This window comes from Halyomorpha halys, unplaced genomic scaffold, assembly GCF_000696795.3.
Source record: "Halyomorpha halys isolate HHAL.00 unplaced genomic scaffold, Hhal_1.1 Scaffold1358.1, whole genome shotgun sequence".
In the NCBI taxonomy this organism is placed as follows: Eukaryota; Metazoa; Arthropoda; class Insecta; order Hemiptera; family Pentatomidae; genus Halyomorpha; species Halyomorpha halys.
In genome coordinates this window covers 76616-82803 of record NW_027109635.1, presented here as the reverse complement: position 1 = coordinate 82803, position 6188 = coordinate 76616, and the positions used below count along the sequence as shown (strand labels likewise).

General features: G+C 33.5%; 1 non-coding gene across 1 annotated transcript; it reads left to right on the top strand.

Moving 5' to 3' along the window:
• Window positions 1-802: 802 nt before the first annotated feature.
• On the top strand, window positions 803-936 carry LOC112211763 (U4 spliceosomal RNA). Its single transcript, XR_002945712.1, has one exon. It is a non-coding gene; the product is annotated as a U4 spliceosomal RNA (small nuclear RNA).
• Window positions 937-6188: the final 5252 nt, after the last annotated feature.

Sequence of the window (6188 nt, the reverse complement as noted above, 5' to 3'; positions counted from 1 at the left end):
CCTGAGTTGTCCTTTTTTTTTCCTCAATAAAATAAATAGCTTGTCTGCTATTTTGTACCTTTCTTTATGGGAACCCTGAACGAGACTGTTCGACGAACGATTGGTTAGTAGGTAAATAGCTATCGACATTTCATGGTTGAATAAATGATGTATTTTTTTATATTTAATAATATTTTTCTTTAAGAATAAAATTTATATTTTAACCTTGCGTAGAGCCAATATCGTAACCAATGGAGCTCTACTGAGGTGCTATTTTGTACCTTTCTTTATCGGCACCCTGAACAGTCTCACTATAGCTTCATTGCGATTGATTGGTAGGTAAATAGTTATCGACATTTTATGGTTGAATAAATTGTTTTTTTTAATAATTTATTTATTGATATTTACAACTGTATACGTATATACACATCAAGTAAATTTGCTGTAAGTGATATTATGACATGATAAAAACATGTGGTGAATCTACCCATGGATAGAACTCCAAAAACATTTCTAAAGGAGAAGATCACGAGGCCATCTTCTTTTCAGACGCCTAGGAAGATTATTAGGTAGTGAAGGAGAAACGAGTTGGTTTGGGTGGTTGGGAAGTTTATTATGGAAGGATTGGATCTGGTTCTGGTCAAATCGGCAACATATGGAACATTGAGGTCCTGATGGATGATTTGATTTGTGACAAAGTAAGGAGCATTAAGGATTTTACGAAGGATTTTGAACTGTAAGGATTGGATTCGAGTGAATAAATTGTGTATATTTTTTTTTAGATTTAATAAATTTTTTCTTCGAGAATAAAATTTACATTTTTAACCTTGCGCTGAGACAATATCGTAACCAATGAAGGTCTACTGAGGTGCGATTATTGCTATTTGAAAACGTTTATGGACCGCCCGTAGCTCAGTGGTAAGATGCAGTCATACCAATTTGAGTTCTATTGGCGGTGCCGGTTCGAATCCGGCCTGGGGCGTTGACTTTTTTCATTGAGTGGCGGTCCTACAAAATGAAAAACTTTGACCCCCAACCATGGTTAGGCAGTATAGGACTCCAATAAGAATCTTGGCAGAAAAAAGAAAAAAAAGAAATACAGTAGTAGGCGGAATATGATGAAACTGATACTAGTCCCATTTTAAAGCCTAAAACTTCTTACATTATATTGTTGGAAGACAGTCCGGGTGGCTGTCAATAAAGGTATCAAAATAGTAAAAGAAAACTATTGCTGACCAACGTTTCGTTCCACTTTGCAGGGCTAATGAAAAAACAAGATACAAACATTAAAATACAAAATATTTCTAAACAATTGTTATGTTTATAAAGTATATAAAAAGTAAATAATAATAACAATATAAGAAAGTATACATGTAGGCAGACTGGAAACAAGTTACTACCATAATAAATATAACTAGGTGATATAAAAGTTCTAAATACTGATCTAGACTAATAAATTGTAGGAGAATACACATTAAAAATAGTTATGAATGTGGTATAGAGTTAGTGTTTGGTTTCTACGATCTAAAAAGAAGAAAGAAGGTTGGTTAATTATAAACTGTTTTCTTCTACTAGTTTGGTACCTTTATTGACCACCACCTGAACTATCTTCCAACAATCTACTTCATACGGTAAACTATATTCTTCCATCATGTATTAAACATCTTTCTACAGTATATATATTTTTTATTTATTATATGAATAAAAACCTTCCTTTACTTTATGATATGTATCGATGTATTAACTATTATTGATAATATAAAAGTCCTTGTCACTTAATAGGTACATTATAACCATGGAAGGGATCTTTCCCAGTAAATCTATTAAAACAGGTATCGCCTGCTGGCTGTAGGCTTGTCAATTTTAGCTTGTAAACAAAATCTGGACCAAACACTTGTAGCCCTTTGTAATGTATTTTTCTTGGGCGTGGGTAATGATAGCCAATGAGAAATTCAGAAAAGGTAAGCCTCTACGAAGGAGAGGGAAACTGTTCAACATAACACAGAAGACAGGTTACAGAAGAAGGAGGCAGGCCGAAGAGTAAAAGGATGCACTTCGACAAGAAGTCCTAAGAAGGGCGAATCAGACCTGGAACGCCATCCCTTAGACCAAGACGACACCGATGGCTAAGACATCAACACTCACGAAATGCATCACCCAACTCAGCAACTATTTAGATATATTAGGTAATAAGTTATAATGTAAACAATATTTTATGGCCAACCATTTATATGAATCATTTTATTTCATATACATGTAATCATATACTATAATTTTATAAATCAAATGTAAATAACTACTTTCCTTTATGTAGGTTATATACTTTTATATTACCCAATACTACCCCTTATATTTTATATTATTTATGGTAACAATATTTTAGAAATATAAAAATATATAATTGGTAGACTAGTAAACAAAAAAAGCCTTTGGAAAGGAATTTAATATTAATGATAGTTTTGCAGGACTCCTAATTAATTAATATAAATATGTTTTGAATAATTGCCTTAAGCGATTATCCTGGCATCCCGATCGACTACAGTATACATAGAATTTGGGAATTAGGAAGTAAACAAAATAAATAAATACTGATCCAGATCTTTAAACTAAATTAAAGGGTTCTGAAAATAAAAAAAGTAATTATTCTTAATAATTTTCAATCCTAAATGATTAAAGATTTTTCAAAATAAAACAACGCTCTAAGAAAGCCATATTGCTTTGGATATTACGAACAAAAGTCAAAGGTTGAGGTCCTAAAACCCTTGAGATGGCGAACATAAGGAGAAAGTCTGCTGTAAAAGGAATTGAATTTAATCAGGGATACATGGAAGAGAGTGAGAGATGGCCATAGAAGAGAATAGAATGAAATCTCCTCCGGGAAGATTAGATTGCCTCGTCTCTTCTTGTCGTGTCGTGTCTCCTGTTTCAACGCATGCTAATATTCCCTCCCGATCCACCGCTGGCTGTCTTTAATTAAACAGTTGCGAAGACAAAGTGTTTTGCTTAAGTCGGCAGCTATTGGTTGGTCAGCTCTTCTCATTGCTATCGATACCAATGAACATGTAGTCAGTCGATTTCTATTGGGGAGGAGGGTTAATCTGTTAGGAAATATCTGTTATATTGTCATTTTCTACTTATATTTACTCTTATATTAGAAATAATAATAATAAAAATAAATGTTTACCGAACCCGGAGGTGCGATGCCGAAACAACTAATCGTTCTCTACACACATCTATCCAGTGACACTCTTCCAAACCTAAATCTACTAAATCAGCCTTTATGTAATCCTCCTATATAAGTTTCGGTCTACACCATAATTCTTTGAAATATAATTTATTTTATTAGTTAGAAGTGAAGTGGATATTTTTGTTTTTTTATTTTGTAAATTTGAATATTTGAACAAAAAGTTGTCAGATGTCTAGACTAATGGAGTCTAAATCGGGAATACGCCGATCGCGTTGGCACTTGCAACCAACAAAATATAACAATTCTGACAACTTATAAGACGTGTTGATTTACGTCTACAAAGTAGATTAAGTTCTTAAAGGTTTAAAAAAAATTAGTAATTATTTTTAAATATAAAAAGACTTTCAATGGCCATTAAAAAAAATACATTCATTTGTTTCATTTTACTACGAGAGTCTTCACTTTCTTCTTTTTTTGTTCCCAGAAACATATTGTCGATTTGAAGAAGACCGTCACAACTCAAAATAAATTGTTTATTATGATTTCGCAATGAAACGACAGCAATTGGTCTATATTTTTATGAGGAAGAGAGTTACAAATAATCTGTGAGTTTGACCATCTATAAGTTCACATTTGGATAATTTGCTTTTGCGTCAGTCTTGGTGTGAGGAAAATTAAGGAAAGATACGATGGTCGCATGTTATAAATTATATTTTATAGAACATAAATATAAGAATTGAAATTTCTCAGAGAGCAAGTAACTTTAATTACTTGTGGGGGCAGCCCCAAGGAGAGGTACCAACTTCCTCCCAAATTGTCATCATTACCTTGCAGTCACATGGTTTCCCTTACGGCCTTAACGATTGATTTAATTGCTTCAATTACTTCCAGTCACACGGTTATGGTACATCTCGATGAAGACTAAAGATGTTGTAATTGCAAGAAATGTCATCAAAGCAATGAAATCTATAATATTTATCGTCTTTATTCTGACAGATATGGGAAATGAAATGTTTATTTCAGAAGAGGAGTGGAGTTGAGAATCAGGAGGTAGTGGAATAAATTTACAGAAGTACATTAAGAGAGAGTCGTAAAGGAGTTGTTGGGGGACATAATGAATTCTTCCCGCTTGTTAGCTTCCTTAAGTTATAACGACATTCTACATTATAATTTCTACATAACCATAACTTTCTTACTTGTTTATTTTTAAACTCAAATTGTATTATTAATAATAAATGCTATCCAAAAAGTCTCAACACGTCTCCACATGTCCAACGTTTTGGCAAATCTGGTCATAATCAAGGATTAATTTAATTCAAGGATATTAATTTAAGTTTCACAATCTCAACATTTTTATCAAGTCCAATTTTTTTTTTTTTTTAAGACACTTTATTTAATGGATATTACAATATGCCATACTATTGTGGGCAATAGGTAATGGTGATGAATGATCACATTCATACTAAAATAAAATAAGAATGAAATATATAAATAAATAAATGAAAGAAATAATAATAATAAAAAAAAAGGTACATAAAAATAAATAAATTCGTTTTTAAAATATATACAAAATGAAGGATAAAGAAAATGAACACGATCAAACTATGTGTATGAAAAACAAATAAAATAATAATAAAAATAATATAATCTCTAGTCTCATTTACACTCTTATATACGATATTCACACAATCGACCAGAGGATCACTGAGCGCACTCTATCCGCCATGTGTGAGGGGTAGAGCAGAGCTCAAAACGATCCCAGCGCATCCCTCTCGCCGCATCACTGGTAGTGACTCAGTGGAGGATGAGCAAGTGCGCTAAAGCCGCAAACACTCAACTTGAGTTGAGAACCTGACCATTAACAGTCGAAATAAAGATGTATTTGTCCCTATAACGTTTAATAATAAAATCTATTTTTAGTAAACACTATACTTTTATTATCAGTACCTTATCACACTACAAAGTGTTTACAAATAGTATATTTTATTATGTAATGCAATAGTGAAAAATACAGTTTTATCCTGACTGTTATGAATATGACATGCGTATAATAGTCTGTAAAATTTTATAAATTTATGTTGGTGCTGTGAAACTAAAATTAAGATTGTCCTTGATGACTAGATTGGCCTAAACGTTGAATGAATGAAACATGTGATATGACTAATAAAGAAGTGCTGAGACTTTTTGGATAACATTTGTTATTAATAATAAAATATATTTGTTTCCATAGGCTTAAAAATAAATTGGTAAGAAATTTATGATTATGGTGAATGCAGAATGTCATGTGAAGATAGATCTTCCATTGTTTCTCAATACATCAGGAGACAAACAACTACATACGAAAACAACATAGAATAAAGACCTCGTTGAAAGGTTAACTGGTTTCTCTTAATATTTGGCGGTGAAAAAATCTCTGTTGTGGAAAGTGCTACATAATCCAGTACTAGTAGAGACACGGCTTGTGCAAGGAACACGGAGGGATAGCCCAGGAACACAGCCTAGGGAAGGAACATGGAAGGCACAATGGAAGTGCCTTCACAGCATTCCTCGGCCCCTGGCCATTGTACACCCCCGTCCTCGGGGTAAATTAATTGCTTGGTGGTTTCCTCAGGTCACCCCCCTTCGAGAAGCCCCCCTGGATCCCCCCTGCTAAATGCCACCTCGATCACTGCGACACACTATGAGGGTGGGAAATGCTAATCTGTGACTTTGAGCGCTTGATTATAAATGAGATTAATTCATAAACATCTGGGAAAGTAGGTGTGTATCTGTAACTGCTCTGTATTGATGCTACTGATAAGATAACGAATAAATTATGCATCAGCAGTATGTCTATTTTAATTTTTTGATCAAAACATTTGACAGCCTTACAGTGAGGGCCGCCTGTTGGTGAGGGAGTTGAGGCGCATGTATTTGCAGCCTTGGATCTGCAGGGACCCAGGTTCAAATCTCACGAAATGAAAACTTGACCCCCACTTTCCTCATGAATATAATAGGGTGATACCCTACATATTAACCGTCT